Consider the following 19,367-nt stretch of genomic DNA (forward strand, 5'->3'; position numbering starts at 1 on the left):
TTACAATGGCAGAGAAACACTTAAAGAGATGCTCAACATCCTTAGCCATCAGGGAGATGCAAATCAAAACAACCCTGAGATTTCACCTTACACCCATCAAAATGGCTAAAATCAGAAGTAATCCTTGTTGCAAGCTCTTCAGAGAGGTGTACGCTTGGGAGCCCCCGTCCCCTCAGTGTTGGAATGCTGCCTGGCTTGATCTTGTGTAGGCGATCATGTCTGCTGTGGGGTTTATGAGAACCGCAGTCCTGTCATGTCCTTAGACTTTGTTTTGCTCTGGTCTTCCCTGACCTCTGGATCTTTACCTCTTGTGTTTGGATACCAGGCTCCAAGATTTGAACGCTTTTTTTTTTTAAATCATTTTATTGAATCAGTTTTCTGTGGTTTTAGTTTTAATTTCATTACTCTTTTAATCTGTTTCTTAGGACTTGTGATTGTGAGGCTCAGCTGATCTTGCATTCATAGTCGAGAATGGCCAGCAGGCCCTTGATTTGCCTACATTGTCTTCCGAAGCACTGGGGTTGCAGCTAGGGTCGTTACACCCAGTTTTCTGCAGAGGCTTAAACCCAGGATTTTATGTTTGCTGGACAAGCACTTCATTAACTGAGCCACATCCTAAGTTTGACTTGTTTTTATTTTTATTTATATTTTTATGTTTGAGTGTGCTATTTCCTCCGCCCTTTCCTTCATCTCTGAGTCTTTACTTTACTTGATTTAATCTAGCAGTGATGGTTTCCACTGCTTTAAAATTAGATTTTTTTCCCTTGCAAAATTTCTGCTTTGGTTTTTCTCTAGAACATCAATGTCCTTGCCATGTTTCTCATCAGTGCTACTACCTTTGCTCTATATGACTGTATTTCTCATCCACACTCTGAATTTATTTCTTTACTTCATTCTTCTTCTTCTCCTCTTGAAGTCATTTATCATTTTTGTGGATTTTGAATGGTTTGTATAGCACTTTAACCACTTCAATATCTAGATTTACTAGCTGAGGAGTTGTGGTCTTTAGAGGCCCTGTGTTGAGTTGATTTTTTATATCTCCCTCTTCTGTGTTGCGATCTGGGTACCTGGTGGTTTTATTGAGCAACCTATTTTTCAGGAGTCAATCTCCATGCTTCTCAAGAGAAGAGAAAAATATACGGTTGTAAAAGCAATAATTCTAACCGGAAGAAGATGTGAAAAAATATGATATATCAATTTGAGCTAACTAATGCTCCAACAAAGATCATAGAACAGAAAACAGCAAAACAAAAAACAGAAAACTGCATATAACATATGCAGTATGTTATAAAGATAAGAAGTATTTAGAGTAAGTTTTAAAATATCAAATAAGTGAACTGAAGAAAAGGACAAGGGCAGGAAAAGGAAATGCTAAGCAATGTCATTACAAAAGGAGAGAAAAAAAGAAAGAAAAGTAAAACTACGATGACTCAAAAATGCATAAATAAAATTAGACAAATTTAATAAAATATTAAAGTTTTGATAAAAATAAAATAATGTTAAACTCCTACTAAAAGTCTACTAAAAAGAAGAAGCCAGGGAGCACAAAGAAGATGAAGTATTAGCTTGTCTTCTAGCTGGTCCTTCTGAGAATGGAGAATGTTGGGTTGGGGTAAGTCGGCTGGTAGTGGAGTCTCTTGTCTTGCCTATTGGCTAGGCTTGTGCTCAACCTGGTGGGTCGATAGTGAAGCGTCCATCAGAGACGCAGTTTTCACAGAAACTCCCCCTTCTTATGTACCCAAAGATTCTGCTGGTTGCATCTGACTTTGTATTCTGTGGGCTGGACCAGTTCTTCACATCTCTGGGACTTTATAGTTTGTATATACTGGGGTGCCTAGTGGATGGGAAGAGTACACACAACACTTTGGTCTGCACAGGCGGACCAGTGTCTGTTTTCAAATCCACATAGCATTAAACACTCTGCTGGTGGATGCAGCTGGAGACGTCTAAGGCTCTGCTGGAACTCCAGGGTTCCCAGGCTCGCTGGCAGTAAACCTCAGGGCAGATAAGTAGCTCCTGGAGGTTGGCTACTCCCTGCCCTCACACTCTGGTCTATTACAGCCCAGTGTTATCCTCAGAGATGGTTGGACTGCATCCTTCACTAGCCTAACCAAACCTTTGTCTACCTCAGCCTCTTAGCGTGTCCACCTTGGGCCCCTCCCTCTCCACAACTGCTTCCTGTCACTATTTCCTTCTGCTGTACTGTGGAAATTGACCTGGATGCCACGGCTTGTGATTTTTTTCTCCCTTCAGGATTCTAGGTTAGCGTAGCCTTGAACAATACACACTCTCTCTCAAGATGGTGTCCATCACGGTCTTCTGAGACTTGGAATGAAGCAAGGCTACCTCTTCTCTCTTACTGCCTGTTCCACAGTGGGTCAGTGTCTCACCAACAACATCTAGCTGGGTCTGAGGCTGCCACACTGTAGGCTTTCCCTCTGGGTAAGAGTTCCAGCCTCTCCTCACCAGGGCCTGCTGATTTGCCTTTTGGATGAGTTTGATTTCCCTCTCCAGCCGGGGAGCAATGGTAGAGCCTTGTGCTGCTTGTCCTTTTCTCGGTCACCATTATGTTTCAATATACTTTTCAAGTGTGCTGTCATTCTTCTTGTGGCTTCTGATGTGCTTCTATTCTTTCATTCTTTACAATAGTGTTTTATTTCCTCTGTTATACTACATTACACGGGGGCAGATTTTAACATCCCATGTACTTTGGAAGTCTCCTTAGGATTAATTTTGAATAATAGGCAAAAGCTGTTGGGCAAAAGAGGAACCCTGTTGCTTTATTCGCCTTGACAGCAATGAAAGTGATGGAAGTGCTGAAGGCAGGACATGATTGGATGAATGATTGGATGCTGTTGGCATCTCACAGAGGCAGTCACAGTAGAGGAATGAGCTCTGTGGCCACAAGAGACCTTGCCATTGCCTTCCCTAGACCCCTAGGGGACATTTTCCATGCTGCTAAGGACTTAAAGCTGGTGGGAATTATCACTTCTGGGTATGACTGCTATTCCCAAGATGCGAGTCTGGGTAGAAAAGGAAAAAAAAAGGATGTGGAATTTTAAACCTCAGGGGCCACAAATAAGAGAAGCCCTGAGGAGTCCTTTTTTTTTTTTTTCCACCTGTGCATCTGCCTTCGCCTGTCTGTAGGCACACTGCCTGATTGTCTTTGCTTTCTGAATTTTTAGCCTGAAGGGCCCACACTATTTGTATAAGCTGTCATGAGTCCTCCTAACCACCAAGAGGAGGTAAAGAGCCTCAGTTGGCTGCTTCACCAAATCAAATTGTACAAAGCATAAAATTGTTATCAGAGGAGCCTCATCCAGCAACTGATGGGAGCAGATGGAGAGACCCACGGCCAAGCACTTGGCAGAGCTAGGGGGACCCCACAGATGATGATGAGGAAGGATCGCAGGCACCAAAGGGGTTGAGGACACCACATGGCTCACAGAATCAACTAATCAGGGCTCATATAGGGCTCACAGAGACTGAAGCGACAGATTGGGACCCCGTATAGGTCTGACCAAAGTTCTCTGCATAAACCTATGGTTGTGTAGCTTGGTGTTTTTGTGGAACTCCCAACAATGGGAGTGAGGGGGTGTCTCTGACATTTTTGCCTGCTCTTGGGACCCTTTTCCTCTACTGGGTCACCTTGCTAAGGAAGGGTTGTGCTAGTCTCATTGTAACTTGTTATGCCATGTCCGGCAGATATCCTGGGAGGCCTGCTCTTTTTATTTTATGTTTTTTTAAGGGAAACAGAAGGAGTGTATCTGGGGGAGAGGGAGGTGGGGGAGAGAGAAACTGGGAGGAATGGACTGAGGGGAAACTGTGGGATGTAATGTTTGAGAGAGAGAGATTAAAGCTAGTGTTTGCTTCTCAGTCAAACACTGACTTTTAAGGTCTCACATCCCCTCTACCTGGGAACCAGGTTGTCATTTCTGGGTCAATCTTTGACTTATAGTTTGAGTGTCAGTCTTGTCCAGCCATTGTGATTCCTGTCCTGGGTGCGCCATCCTATGACCATGTTTGAGCAAGTCTCTTTCTAGAACGTTATTGCTTATGTCACCAAACTAGGTTGATCCCCACCCCACACACTGTGAAGTATGCCAATGATTGAAATGATTAGTTTTTTTTTTTCCTCCAGGAGTACAGTCACAAGATGGCCAAGTGCGTAGATCTGAGAGAATATTTCAAATTTGTCTCCCCACACAGTTGAGGCATTTTGAGGAATAAAGAAGCAGGGAGGGATGCAGTCCAGGGGGAGAGGGATGACCCAAGGAGGACTGGACTTTCTGAACATGCACCACACAGCTTTCTGCATCAGACATCATGGCTTCGCATGCGACATATGTTCAGAGGATGCTGGTGTTAACATGATTTTTGGGTAGAGTTCGGGCCCTCCAAAAACCTTTTTAGGTGATGTCAAAAGTTATTCATTGGATTCACCTTAGGTTCAGGTATCTGCCTTCTATTTCTAAGAATTTGACTTCTCTGGCTTCCTCATAAAACTGGGATCATGATGTCATGATTTCTGTTGCTGGCTAGGCTTGTTTTGGGGTCAAGGAAGGGAACAGCTCTGGGGACCAGCTCTCTACGAAGAAGCTATGGCTCCTCGGGTTGGTCTCCGGCTTCTTTGTGAGTGATCTCTAATCATACATTTTTACTGAAGGTGCCGCCAGGTCAGACAGGGTTACTTCTTTAAATAATTTAATGCTGGAAGATTTAATTTTCACTCATCTGTGGTACAGCAAATCTGTCATCCCATCTTACTGGGGCTTCAGGACAGTCTACTAGCTGAGGATTTTATTGACTTATGGTTTTATGCTTATTTTTTTTAAATGCAAGCCTAAGCTTTAGCTGTTGTTATATCTGAGACATACAGCGTTTATTATAAACATCTCTTACAAGCCAGGTGTGGTGGTGCAAGCCTGCATCCTCGGCATTCATGGGCAACATCGCATGACCCTGTCTCAAAAAATATATAAATATTATGAAATAACAAGCTAAGTCTGTGGTCAAATGTACGCAGCATTAAGTTACCATCTTAGCCACTTGGAATGCACAGTTGAGTGGCAGTGAGTCCGTCCCCATTGCTGTAGGATGCCACCTTTTCTCCTGTTGTCATGAATTTCTCTTCTCTAGAGATCTTACAGAAGCAGAACCAGTCAGGATTTGTCTCTCATTCCCCCACCCCCCTTTTAACACCTCAATGGCTTTATTGACTCGTTCTTTCTCAGGTGTAGCAGGAGAGCAGAACGGGAAGCTTAGAAACTCTGGCCTCAGTGTGGGTCATTAGTGGGCCACAGAGGGTGCCCAGTACTTCCGGGGACCCTGCCTCCCATCTGCCATAATCATGGGCATGATATACCACCAATTTTTGTTCAGAGCATTTCATTACTTCATCTTCTCTGGGCTAAAGGTGAAATCAAATACATGAATGTTCTGAAGGAGGCGTGGAGGAGTGATGGTTTTGGGGGTGCAGATACCTTTCTGCTGAACCTGCCACGTGTGCAAGATTTGAGCTGGAGATTGGCCATGTTTTTCAACGAGTGCCATGACCACGGGTTCTTTAAGCAGGACTGGCTCATCAGGATGGCACCAGCATGATCAGAGGAACCCAAGGGACTATAAGCCACCTCCAAGCCTCGTGCTTGACAGCAGGCAAAGAGCTCATTTTGAGCCAGGTATGGATGGCATTTCACCTCCAAGACAGCTGGGCACACAGAGGCCACACTGAAGACATTATCAATCTGCTGCCTGCTGAAGTTGGACAAGCTCCTTTGCCACCAGAGCCTCCAGAGCCTTCCAGATCGCCTTATAGTGGGTGGAGTCATATCGCAGAGTTTCATTGGCGTTCTTGGGAAAGGGCTTGTCCCTACTCAAAGGCTTAAGGCTCGTGTATCAAATAGAAGTCCAGATACTCCAGCTGGAGATCAGCCAGTGTAGTTTCCAGACGGTAGCTTCTACGGTGCTTAGAATTTCACAGCTTGGGTGTCACAAACCGCTCATCCCAAGGCACTGCCTTGCCTGGTCCCACATTCTCCTTCAGGGCCTCTTCCATCTCAGTCTCATTGCCATAGACAGCAGCACAGTCAATGTGGCAGCAGCCTACACAAGGGCAAGTTTAATGGTTGCTTTTACCTGGCTAGGCCCACTCTTCTGTGTCCCCGGAAGAGTCAGAGGTATCTTCTGTCTAGTGTGAAGGAGAACACAGGAAGCTGCCGTCATCCCTTTGGCAGTGAGCACAGGCACAGAGAAGACAAAGTGGCCAGAATTCATCTCTGCACCCTTTTATTTCACTTAGCCCAAAATGTCTTCAGAGGTCATCTATATTGCGCGACGTGTCCAAATTTTATTGTCAATGTATTTTTAATAGGCATACAACGTGAGGGGTTTCATTGTGGCATTTGCATATCTATAAGCCATTGTACTCCTTTCTTCTCCATCCCTTGTCCTGCCCTCACCCTCTCAGCTGGCCCCATTTCTCTCCTCAAACAGCTCTCTTTCTCTCTGGCGTGCTGGACTTTTCTTTATGAGAAACAACTTTATTTGGACTGTAACTGGTCTACTGAGAAAGATCACTTTAATGTGCATGACTGGGTGACTGGGGACATATGGGAAGTGGCGTGGACAGATCGGACACCTCCTTTAATGTTCTGCTTTTGTGTGACATCACTCAGCATGAGGTCCACTGTCCTTGCATGCTGACGTGTGATGCTGCGCCAACTATGGGCATATGTTGTACAGTGAGAACCACTAAATCTTTCTCACGCGGCAGAACTGAAGCTTTGCACATAGCCCCACTTCCTGTGTCCCCACCCCTCGCCCCTTGGGGGCCACACCTGCACCCTTTGCTTCTATGCGTTTGCCTGTCCTGTGAGAGCACCCGTTGTTTATCTCTCTCTGATTGGCTGTTTCGCTTAGCAGACTGCTCTCCAGGTGGATGGCTGTTATCGCACATGGCAGGATTCCTTTCGTGTCTGAGGCTGAATAAACCCGCAGTATGTCTGTACCACATTTTGTTTATCTATTCATCCATCGCGGACGCTTGAATTGCCTCCACATTCTGGCTGTTGTGATAATGCTGGCCTGCACATAAGTGTGCCGTGTATCTGTTTGAAGGCTACTTTTCCTCTTGCTTCTAAACTTAGTTGGGAGGGTCAGGGCAGCTTAGATATATGCAGGGCCCAGAGAGAGACTGTCCAGGGCCTCTCTTTCAACAATGCAGGCACTGAAGACTCTGTTAGCCTCTTCTTCACTCACTTCTGATCCCACTGGAGCATTTTTCTCTTCATCCCCTCTTTTAGAGCAAGGGTGGGCTTTGGCTTTGAGTGGGGCTGTTTTTGAGTGGGGTAGACTAAGGTTCTGCTCCTTGAGTAGGCAGGGATGTGGTCAGGTGATGCAGTTCAGGTGGAGGTATGAATATGCTACCTTCATGGTCCTAGTGTTAGCCGTGTCTCCCATCATCAAAACTGTCCCCATGATGGGCCCGAAAGATGACATAATGCTAAGGAGCCTTCTGTACATCCCAGGGCTTGGTGGCATGTGCTGTACAGTGTCTTAAGGCTCAAACTCTGAGCTAGAGTGACACTCTGGACAAACCACCAAATCTTTGTTATGCTCACTTGTTTTCATCTCTAGAGAGGAGCGGGGAAAGAATAGTGTATCTTTGTGTTCACTGAGGAATTAAATGCATTAGAGACAAAGCATCAATAATTTCTAGGACTGTGTCTAACATAGAGAGAGTTGCTCATTAAATATTAGCTGCCATCATCATCGGTTTGAATTCTTAACAGACGCTTTTCTTTGCCCTGCGCCGATCATCAGTTAGGAAGCTGGGAACATCAGACATAGCCAGGCCATGCCATTACTATGGTGGAAAGTCAGTTGCTCTCCTACCACAAAGGCTGGACACCAGCTCTGGTCCCGTGAGCTAGTGAAATCTCTCACACCTTGTAAAGCCTCACTCCTTCCTAATAACTTTCTGCATGAGTCAGGCCACCCCGAGTGCTTACACTTCCGGACCCCAGGGTGGGGAAGGGGTGGTGGCTGCCACTGGCTTTGTAAGCCTCCAGGCAGCTGGGGGGCGACTAGAGAGGTCAACGGCACTGAAGGAAATTTTGTCTGGCTTCCATGGACTAGGAATATTAATCTGACACAAGGCCAGAACAGGCTGGACCAGAGGGAGATGAAATAGTAGCACAAGAATGTGGTGCTTCCTGGTAGGATCAGGCTGCAGCAAATCAGGAGCAGATCGCTGAACACACATCTGATGCTGCAAATGGGAAGTACTATGTATGCCTCGGGGTCCCCTGGGCACTCTTAGTTGCAAGCCTTTCCTGGGGGCTGTGCTCATCCCTCCTCACCATGCTGTGGAAGGAATGGGTAGAGCTATCTGTTGGCTTTCTTTCATGTTTGTTTTCTGTCCACACAATCTGGAACCGTCTGAAGGCCCCGCATGCTGCCCAGGGGCATGGGTTGGGGAAACGAACCTTACAGTCTTGGTTTCCTTCCACTGTATACTGTACAGATCACAGCAGGCTGGGCACCTTTGCCTGGCTACTGCATTCCTTGGTTTCCTGGAGTCTGAGTTACCACTGAGGGCTTCCCACCTCTGAAAGGTGCAGAAGGCATGGCTTTCTAAGATTCCTCCATCCCTAACCCAGAAGTCATCTCTAACTGATAACTGCTCACAAAGGAAAGATTAGTTTTCTCTGAGGGAGCCTCACCAGATAGGCAGGCAACATTTAAGGAAGGCTCCATGCCCAGCAGTTGTTGGCTAGCACAAAGGAAACTCAATGGTATTTTGGGTGTTAGGAATTCAAACTCAATGGGTGTTAGGTCTCATAATGCTTTGGGTATCTGTTACTTTATCTTTTGCTTATCTATTATGGTTTCTGATTTTCTGTTTGTATGGCTTTTGCATGTGTGCGTGTGGGTGTGTATCTCTGAGTATATACATGTTTCTTTTGTTCTTCCTTGTGTGTGTTTCTTTGTCTCTTTGTGTTGTGTTATTTACTTGTTGATTTATTTTTTAATTGACCTGTCTCTTTTCCAGGGAGCAGGAGAAAGAAGGCTTGGATTTGGATGGGTGGGGAGGTGGAGAGGATCTGGTAGGAGGTGAGGCAGGAAAAACCATGAACAAAATATGCTGTATGAAAAAAAATTATTTAAAAAAAAGGAAGTATGGCCCTCTGAACTCTAGCAGTCTGATGTTGCCTTAAGACTTCCTTGCTAGGCCATCATTCATCAGGAGGTGTTTGCAATGGTAGCAGCAGGGAAGAAACGGTTGGGAAGGGGTCAAGGGCAGGCTCAAGCCTGTGCTCGGCCTTCACAGTAGTCTGCATGTGAGACCAGTCAGGTACCTGGGTGAGGACAGCACCTTTGAAACTGAGCTGCCCCTGCGCTCCGAGTAGACACTCGTAATTTAACGCTCTCCCCTCATGAATTTTGCAGGGTCCTCATGGCAGCGCTAGAACCCCCCCCCCCCCCGCCATGTTGACTGTTAGTAGTCTTGTGTTGTACCATGACCGCTGAGAGCCGGGAATCAAGATGCCTTTCCCTTTATTTACTGTTAGCTGCCCGTGGAGCATGCTGTGAAGTTGTGTTTACAGGCGGATGGTTCCTGTAAATGTTCTTCGCTGCCGAGTCACCTTAGGATGCATTTTAAACCGTCCTGTGTCTTGGTCTGTTTCTTTTCTGTGATCGATTCCTTGTGTTCCTTCTCTCTCTCCCTCCTTCCCTTTTTCATTTATTTCTTGGTACCAGAGAGGGAGCTCCGACTTACACATGCCACAGGGTTACATCTTTATTCTCTGTTGGTTTATTTGCAAAATGAGGATTTCCAATATATTGCACTAAGGCAGGTGTTAGAATTCTGTGTGGTGTGAAAAAGGCCCAGACGAGCATTTGCCACAAGGCTCTTGGTGCTCCATCCATCATCGTTAGGCATCATAAGAATTAAGCACAAATAAAAACACTGCTTGCATATATCAGAGTTGAAGTAAGAGATGAGATTGGTCATCTCATCCAAGTCCTTATCTTTATTTTATTTTGTTTTTGATTTTTTTTTTTTTGAGATGGTGTTTTACTATTTAATCCTGGCTTGCCTGGAGTCCGGCTTGCAGTAATTCTCCTGACTCAGCCTCCCAGGTGCTTAAATTATAGGCACCAGCCACCACACCTGGCAAAGGATCCAAGACCCAGGAAAGCAATGTGTTTGACCATGTCAGGTTTTCAATACTATGACTGAATACCCGAGGTACTTAACGTATAATGAGAAAATACAATTTATTTTGACTCAGAGTTTGGTGGCTTCAGCCCATGATCAGTTGACTCCTCTTAGCTTTGGGCTTGTGGCAAACTGAGCACATTATTTGTGGCAGAGGAAACCACTTACTTCGCTTTGCCAGAGAACAAAGAAAAAAAGAAAGAGCCTAAGCCCCACAGGGGATGGGAAGGTGTCTCCTCAGTGACCTGGAGCTCTCCCACTAAGCCCTGTGTTCTCAGGGTTTCAGTAGTGCGACTCTGGGGACCAACCTTTTAAAACAGAAGCCGTTGAGGGGATACTAATCTGAGCCATGCTACAGCTAAGCCCTAGTCCCTGCCAGTGGAGGAACAGGGGCCCTGGGTTCTCTGCCTCGAGTTCCTTCCTCCCATTCATCATGGGACCTGCTCTCTAAGCTTGAAGAATATCTAGAAGCAGACAAGAGAACTCCCATGATTTATACAGGACGGTTGTAAACGTGTGGGCAAATGAAGCGGCCACAGCACCTCCAGGTCTGTTTCCGGAGCAGAGCTGATGTTCCTGCCCCCACCTCCCACCCTCCAGGGCAGTGTGGTGTGTGTGTGTGTGTGTGTGTGTGTGTGTCCTACCTCAATAAACCTCCGTTTCAATGGAGTGGACTGTGAGCTCTGCCCTGAACCTCAGATGTTTCATTGATCTGTTGTCAGCATTTTAAGAGGGACTAACTTGGTAAAGAGAAACTGGAATCATTAATGAAATTCTAGATGACACAAAATGAGTGTGTAGTGGCATTAGAGATTGCCAACAGGGTATATGGTGGATAATTAATACACCATAGTGACGAGGGGGCTCATGGGGAGCCCAGCATGCAGCCATCTCTGACCACAGGGTAACTTTCTCTGGTCTTCTGTCTCTCCTCTTATCCTCATCACCATCCTCCTGCTATCGTTTTTTTTTTGTTTTTCCTGATTGTGTGGACTCTGGAGGTCTAGCCTATGCTTTGTGGCTGCATTTTGATTGAGGCCTCTCTGCTCCCTCTGCTGTGGACTCTAAGTCAGGGGAACAAAGCCAGCCTTGTTTGGGGATGTGGGCGATCCTCTGTGTCCTCTTCTGCATCCTTGCCCCCCCTCCCACACCAACCCCGCTGTCTCAGACCACCCAGCTCATGCCTCACACGCCTTTGATCCTCTTTTCCAAGCTTTGAGAGAAAAGATGCACCACACAGCTCCAGTTCTGCAGCCACTAGCCTGTCTGATGTCTGACCAAGCTGTGAATGTCCTCTGTCCAGCCAGTGGGTCAGGAACTGGGGCTGGCACGGTCCCTCCTCTATGCCTCTGAGAAGTGCAGATCCAGCCTTAGGGTTTATAGGTGACCGCCGAGGTTCAAGGCTCTTAAGAAATAGAGAGGACAGAGCAGAGTTGGAGCCCGGAGCTTCTCTAGTACGAGGAGAAAGTGAGTCTGGTCTCAGGAAAGTCACTCCTCACTTAAGCTTCCCACTTGTAACATGAAGCTGAAGCCTGGGCTCTGCCTCCTGGTATTCCTGGTGCCCAGATGGGGCTGGTGTCGAAAGAGAGGCTTTTGTGTTTCTTTTTCAGGTCAAAGAAGAGGCCATGGCCTGCAGTGACTAGCTTTGATAGAGGTCAGAAAGACCTGGAAACATAAGCCTGGCTGTTTTGGTAGTTTCTTTCCTCCCCATTCTTAAAGTTCCTTGAACAACAGGCTCTTCCTTGGTTCCCATTGCCACCAGCCTTCCATTTCTCCTTCAGTAGTTGTTTGCATATTGCATCCTCTCCTTCTGTCTTCTCCTACCCTCCAAACATTGCCTGAAGAGGTTAATTCAGCTCCAGTCCAGGCAGGATGTTTCTATCTGCCAGTAGGTCAGCCCAAGATGAACATTATTGAACTTGTGAATGCATTTCTATAACTTCGGCCTTCCAGCCCAGGACAACGAGGCTGAGAGTGTTCCAGGATCACTGTTTAACAAAAGACCATTCTTCCATCTGAATTGTAGGGCTCATTGTTTTCATGTTTGATTGGTTAGCCCCCACGAGGGGTTTTGAGTATTTTTTTTCCTGTTAGAGACAGAAGGAGGAAGGCACTTAGGGACCCACGGAGCCCCTTTAATTGTTATCATTGCTCCCCTGACCCTGATACAAAGTAGTTTGACTTCTGTGATACTGTGGGTATATCTAGGGAAGAGGTGAAGCCTATTAACCTCAGGGAATGAGTGTGTTGTGTAGCCCTGGGAGGAATTCCTGGATTGCCCCTTTTTGGCTTTTGGGCATTCTGCTGATTTTGTTATTGATCACTGAGTTTGATCTGATGCATTTCCCAGAGACTTGGCCTGGGGCTGGCTGTGCTTGTTGGCTCCAGGGGCAACAGCTTTGTTGATGACTGATTTTTCCACTTCTCTTGCCAGAAAGCAAGAAGTGGTAGGATACACACACACACACACACACACACACACACACACACACACACACATTTCCTTTCCCTTAGGAAGTCTCATTGGGTGCACACATATGTGGGTTTCTCTAGGTGAATGTTGAAAATTGCTCCTGACATTTTGCCAGAAGCTGGCAGATGGGCTGACCTTTGGAAGACCCATTTGGGTAGGAAAGTTACTAGGATTTTTTTTCTTTCCTTTTTTTTTTTTTTTTTTTTTTTTGACTTTACATTTCTTTGTTTCTGAAGATCTGTGAGGAATAGTATACAGTAGGGTCTGGACAGGACACTCTGTGTTACCTTGCTCTGTCTCTGTCTCTGTCTCTGTCTCTGAATAGATACATTACAAATTCAATCTAGGGTATAGACAGTGAGTTCAGTTGTGGGTAGTCAATATGGAAGTATTTTCATCCATCTGTTTTTCCTTCTATCCATCCATCATCACCAAGTGCCAATTAAGTTCTAGGAACTTTGGTAATCTTCTCCACATTATTTAATTTCTTCTAGTATTTCTATTCCTGAAATACACAACTCTTTCAGTCATTGGCTTTTTTGACAAGGTGACCACTTGTTCAGTCTTTCTTGTTATTTTCTCTTTCTCTGGATTTTAGGGCCGGACATGATTTCCTCCCAAATGTCCTCTTTCCTCCCTCTCTCTGGACATCCTTCATGTGTTTCCTCTCACTTACATCCCTCTAAAGCAGCAAGAATTCAGTTCTATCTTTAGTTATTTATCTCTTTTTTTCATCCCTGCTCTTTGTCTTCATTGTCCTAGCCATTCTCCTTGCTATATTAGAATCTGGATATTTCCCTGGATGTCTCCATCCTTTTACCCTCAAACCATGGCAGTCCCATTTCCTATACCTGTTGGCACCTCACTCTTTCCTCTACTCCTTTTCTTCAATAAGATTTCTAGGTAATTTCATGTACATCTGTGGCTTATTTATTAGATAACATGGTTAAAATTCAGAGAGATGTTGCAGTGTGTTTCTTGAGAGGGACACTTACTCTTCAGTGATGAGTGATTTGAACAATGACCTTGCAAGGTCAATACTCAAGCTATTTTGTAGAAAGGGCAACTGAGGCACAGAAAAGCTAAATAACTAACTTACCCAGTGTAACACAGGGTGAATGTTTAGCTAAGTATTTGAACCCAGAAGTCATCTTTTTCATCTTTTTTTTTTTTTGCTAGTATACCAGCCTACTTGCATTGAAATGCTCAGCCTAGTATTTCTTTTTTTATAACTTTTATTAATTACACTTTATTCATTTTGTATCCCCCATAAGCCCCTCCCTCTTTCCCTCTCAGTCCCACCCTCCCCCCCCTTTCTGCGTGCATGCCCCTCCCCAAGTCCACTGATAGGGGAGGTCCTCCTCTCCTTCTTTCTGATCTTAGTCTATCAGTTCTCATCAGAAGTGTCAGCCTAGTATTTCTAAGTTATTAACTGTGTTAACACCCTGAGTTTTCCATGGAAAACATCTCAAATGTGCTGGCTTAAAATAATTGATATTTGTTTTCTCATAGCTCTGGTGACTAGGAATCCAGAGCATGGGGTCAGCAAGGTTGATATCTTCTGGAAGCTCTGAGGCAGAATTATCCATGACTCTTTCATAGCTTTTGAGGACAATTTTTGTCGTTTCTTGGCTTGTGGCTCTTTTCCTGCAATCTTTGCCATGCTTTTATATTGCTGCCTCTCCCCCACCTCCCTCCTCTTTCTTTCTTTCTTTCTTTCTTTCTTTCTTTCTTTCTTTCTTTCTTTCTTTCTTTCTTTCTTTCTTTCTTTCTTTCTTTCTTTCTTTCTCTCTCTCTCTGTGTGTGTTTGTGAACACTGAGGGTTAGGGTTACTCTAAGATGGTAAATCACACATCAGCTACAATTAATTATGTCTGCAAAGATTCCTCCAAGTGAATATATATTCTGAGGTTCTGAGTGGCGTGGATATTTTGAGGGACATAGTCAATACCGTACAATAACCATTTGGATTTATTTTACATTTTGGATTTATTTATTGATGAAGGCAGGTGTAAAATACTTTAATATTTTGGATGTATATTTGATGGGTTTAAGTTGTTTTTTTTTTAACAGCACAAAGTTGAGTGGATATGGAAAGGGGAGTAGATCTGGAAAGAGTTGGGGGATGGGACTGAATATGATCAAAACGCTTCATATGAAACTCTAAGAAGAACTAACACAAATTTTAAATATACTTTAGGACTCTAATCATATTTTAGAACATTATTATGATTGATGGTTGGGCCATGGGGACACTCACTCCTTTCTTAGCTGTCCCTCTACCTGTCCTGAGGTGCCATGTGGACCAAGCCTGGTCCCCGGATGCTATTTGAAGCCCGATATTGTCATTCTTCACTCACCCTCCTGCCTGAGCTTTTCTCTAGTCAAACAACTAAAGTTACCTCTCCTTTTTTTTTTCTATTGAGTATGGCCTTGAGTTTTATTTCTTCTTCATGTCTCTTCTCTTAATAGGTTCTGAATTTTTTTTTTTGTCCATTTGGTGTTAACCAGTGGGTTTGATATGGGTGGTAGTGGTGATTGTTGTGTGTGTATGTGTCTAGTAAGGCAGGAAGTGGGGTTCTTCTCCACTGTTCTAAATACAGCCTAGATCACGTCAGCTTTAGATGGCCATCCTATAATGCTGCTGGCTCCATGGATTTTGTGCTAACCCCAGCTTTTCATTGCATTCAATCTCAGGTGCATCAGGAGAATGGAGAAGGCTTGATGCTTGCAAGCTCTTTTGGACCGCACAGCAGAATGAACGCCTTAGTGCTAGATATTAGGCATCAGCTGTGGGTCCAGATTAAAGCTCCCACAGATGTCTGCCCCTCAGGCCGATCCCAGTCCCAGGAGTGCTATCAGTCTGGATTGTTTGAGTGGGAGGAAATGGAGGCATGGATCCAGGAGGTGCAATGTCTGCTCCAAACTTTTGATCAGGCCATGTGCCCTTTGATGTAGCAGACAGAGTTCCCTCCAAGAGCCATGCTCAGGTCAGCAGGGCAGATGCTTTCCCAGCATGCTTTGGCAGGTATGAACACATGGGCATGGGCTTCATCCCTGGTCCATCCTTCATCATCAGTGCTGGTTGGCTTCTTGATGTCTTCCTTGTCTGTTCTAATCTTCTTCCATTATGGTATGGGAAACTTGTACTATCGCACCAGATATTAAAGGACAACACTTGTTGGATACATGTTATATGTGGGGCAGCAGCAGACATGGGGACTCAAGTGTTAGAATACACAAAGCCAGCAGAGCCAGCAGTCAAGAAACTCATATTCCAGTGTAGTAGACAGGCATGCTCATAATCACAGCAACCTGAGAGAGGCCAGTGGGAGATGTTAAGGCTGGCTCTAGTGTAAGGTGCAGAAAATTATGCCCTGCAGAGTGAATCTAGCCAACCAGCTGTGTGTGCATATATGTGTGTCAGAGAGAGAGAGAGAGAGAGAGAGAGAATATCATTGTAATCATAGTATTGTTTTCATGTATTGTGTATGCACTTGTGAGTGGGCATACATACCCATGTGTACGCTTAGAGGTCAGAGGAAGATGCCACGCATCTCTTTATTACTGTTTGCCTCATTCCCTCAGACGGGATCTCTCACTTAACCTGAGGCTCATCACGTCTGCACAGGCTGCACGGCCAGCATGCCTCCTGGGATTTGCCTGTCCCTGTTGGTCCCCCATCCTAGCAATGCAGAGTTACATGTGCTTGTGGCCGTGCCGATAGTTTTCCTCGGTGTCTGGACTCAGGTTCTTGTACTTGCTGAGCAAGTGCTCTTATCCGCTGAGCCACCACCCAGCTCTGCACCACCCATTTTCACAAATGAAAATTGCATTGGGATTCAGCCATGCTCACACATATACGGGTTAAGAATAATTTCATGATTCAGCGCCGAAGCTGAGTAGTCCTTAACAACAACAACAACAACAACTCTGGCTTGCAGAGTGAAATAGTCACTATCTGTGCTTTCTAGAGAAGTTGGCTTCAAGACTTCCATCCTCTGTAATGGTTTAGGGAGTGGGAGTTCCAGATGAAAATAGGAAATCCTCACAGACTTTCGGATGCTCAGAACTCAGGGCGTGGTGGTGGTGGGGGATTCTCAGGGAGCTGGACTGGGTGGGAGGGGACTTCCAAAAGCATGGTCTATTAGTTATTTTTTCTTACAGCAACAAATTGCCTAACAAGAGCTGTGTAGGGAGGAAGGGCTGATGATCTTGGCTGACAGTTCGGAGGCACAGTCCGCCGTGGCAGGGGAGTCGCCATGCGTCTGCAACCAGGAAGCCGAGAGGGATGGATGCTGGTGCTTGGCTCCCTTGTACTTTTCACTGAGTCTAGGACCCCGGTGCGTCGGGTACTGCCACCACATTCAGGATGGGTTTTTCTGGCTCTGTTAAATCTTTCTGCAGATTTCCTCATTGACACATACAGGGTGTGTGTGTGTGTGTGTGTGTGTGTGTGTGTGTGTGTGTGTGTTTCTGTAGTGATTCTAAATCCAGTCAAGTTGATAATTAGGACTGACAGTCACACATGGCATGTGGGGCTGACACGTAAGGGGTTTGGAGAAAGCTGGGGGGTCTAACCCACAGCTTCTTGGATGCCCAGGATGCCAGGGAGGACATCAAGGCTGGGGCCAAGTGGAGGATGGACGCTATGGTAAGAGAGGGTATATGGATGTAAAGCCTAACTGGAAAGAGGATGGCTGAGTATAGTGTGTGAAAGAAGCACGGAACCTTGGAATTGGAAAAGTTCTGAGTTATGCTAACCAAACTCTTTACACACAAGTGAAAGGAGTGAAGGGAAGGTAGGAGAACCGATCTAAGTTCAGTCAGCTAGTGAACAGGATGAGTTGAGTCCAGGTGCTGTTGTCATCTAGCCAGATAAAAAAAAGATGAAAACGTGTTCATCAGGCACAAGGAAAAACAACCTAGTGTGAGATCTTGCACACTGACCTCTCTGGCCTGATTCTGTACAGAAAAAAGCCCCGACATGTCAACATCACGTCTCTTAAATTATTCTGTAGCCTCTGGCTCCTAGTCTTTCCCCCTAGATTCTTTGATGGTTCCTCAATCTGTAAACAGCTACTTCTTCGCGTTTTCTTCTTTTTCGTTGTTCTCTTGTTCTTGTTTTTCTTCTTGTTCTTGTTATTCTTTTCCTCCTCCTTCTACTTCTCCTCCTTCTTCCTCTCCTTCTCTTCTTCCTCTTCCTTCCTCCCCCCCACTCCTTATCCTTCTCCTCTTCCTCTTCTTTTTCTTTTCTTTTCTTTTTTTTGAGACAGAATTTCTCTGTGTAGCTTCAGCTGCCCTGGAACTTGCTCTGTAGATCAGGCTAGCCTCAAACCCAGAGCCTCTACCTCCAAGTGTTGGGATTAAAGGTGTGCACTACCCCGCCTGATTATTCAATCTGTAAACTTCTTGAAGGAATTCTCAGTGTGTGTGTTCCCCTTATAGCTTCCTTCTTGCTTATACTAGGAACTCCATGCTTGTGGGGAAGCACTGAGCACTGGAGCGCCTATCCACATCTTTGCAAGGATACAGGTGAGAGATGTGGGCTTCCATGAGTCTTTTTGATTGTATGTGATTCAGTGATGTCACTCTCCTATAGCTCGGGCTGGTTCCCTTAGGTCCAGGAGGCCTCACTAGAGCACTGTGAGGCTGTCACTGAACCCTGGACCATCTCTGCAGTTCCTCACATCAGGCTTTGACCACCTGCAGACGCTTTCCTTCAAACCATCTCACTCCCCCTGAACAAAGAGCTTCTTTCTGTGTTGAATGTCTCCCAAGAAGCCCCATTAGCTCAGGAGGACACAGCTGGAATGCCGTGCATCTTCAGTGACTGACAGAAACACCTCATTTGTCCTGATGTGTTGATGGAAAGGCTGTAAGAGCGGCCAGAGAGGGCTCTCCCATGAAGTCCATTCCTGATTGGCAGGGCACACTCCTTCTGGGCTCCGGAAGCTTTGAACAGCCTCTCCCCTTGGTGTTCCCTGTATGCTGGCTGGGCTTCAGCCCAAATCCCTCGGCAAGGGAAGAGCACAGACTTCAGGGGCATATGACTCAAAGAGGACAGTGTTTTCTCAGGGAAGCTCACATTCCCTTGTCCCATCTGCAAAGCAGCCTCCGAGTTGCCCTGAGCCAGTGGCCTAGCAGGGCCCAACAATAGACAACAGCATGAAGCCAAACTTTGGGAATCTGGGAACAGGAGTTGGAGGGGAAAGGGAGAAGAGGGAGAGAGATCCTTGGGCACTTTCAAGTGGAAGTAATTCCATTTACCCCTGGTGGGGCCTATGAGCTCTTTAGCCTTCCCTGCTTCTCTTTCATTCCGTCTTCTCTGGCTTTATTGTCAGCAGTATCATATCAATCAACACTTTATTTGAGCTTTGCAGTAGGATGAGGTACTGCCCAGCCCATGTTACCAAATGTTGAAAAAACAAAAACAAAAACAAAAACCAACAACCCTCAATGTAAATGTTAGCCTATCACTTCAGGAGGCCAACTTGCATGCCTACATGCCTGCCACTAGACATCTATGGGTGACGTTTTTCACTCCTCTCGATACTGGATCTTCACAATGGTCCTGTAAGGGACATAAACTTCCCCATCTATGAACCAGGACTTAGAGAGTTTTAGTCATTGCCAAGGTCACATAGGTAGGAAACTAAGGATACC

At 45.5% G+C, this 19,367-nt stretch overlaps 1 protein-coding gene and 1 pseudogene across 1 annotated transcript in view; one reads left to right on the plus strand and one right to left on the minus strand.

Annotated features, from left to right (window-relative positions):
• The window catches only part of Ano2 (anoctamin 2), a 337,785-nt gene that overhangs the window by 43,598 nt on the left and 274,820 nt on the right, over positions 1-19,367 (plus strand). The gene's annotated exons all lie outside the window — the stretch shown is intronic.
• Positions 5,277-6,225, minus strand: LOC110548563 (aldo-keto reductase family 1 member A1-like; annotated as a pseudogene).

Source organism: Meriones unguiculatus, chromosome 5 (assembly GCF_030254825.1).
Source record: "Meriones unguiculatus strain TT.TT164.6M chromosome 5, Bangor_MerUng_6.1, whole genome shotgun sequence".
Classification (NCBI taxonomy): Eukaryota; Metazoa; Chordata; class Mammalia; order Rodentia; family Muridae; genus Meriones; species Meriones unguiculatus.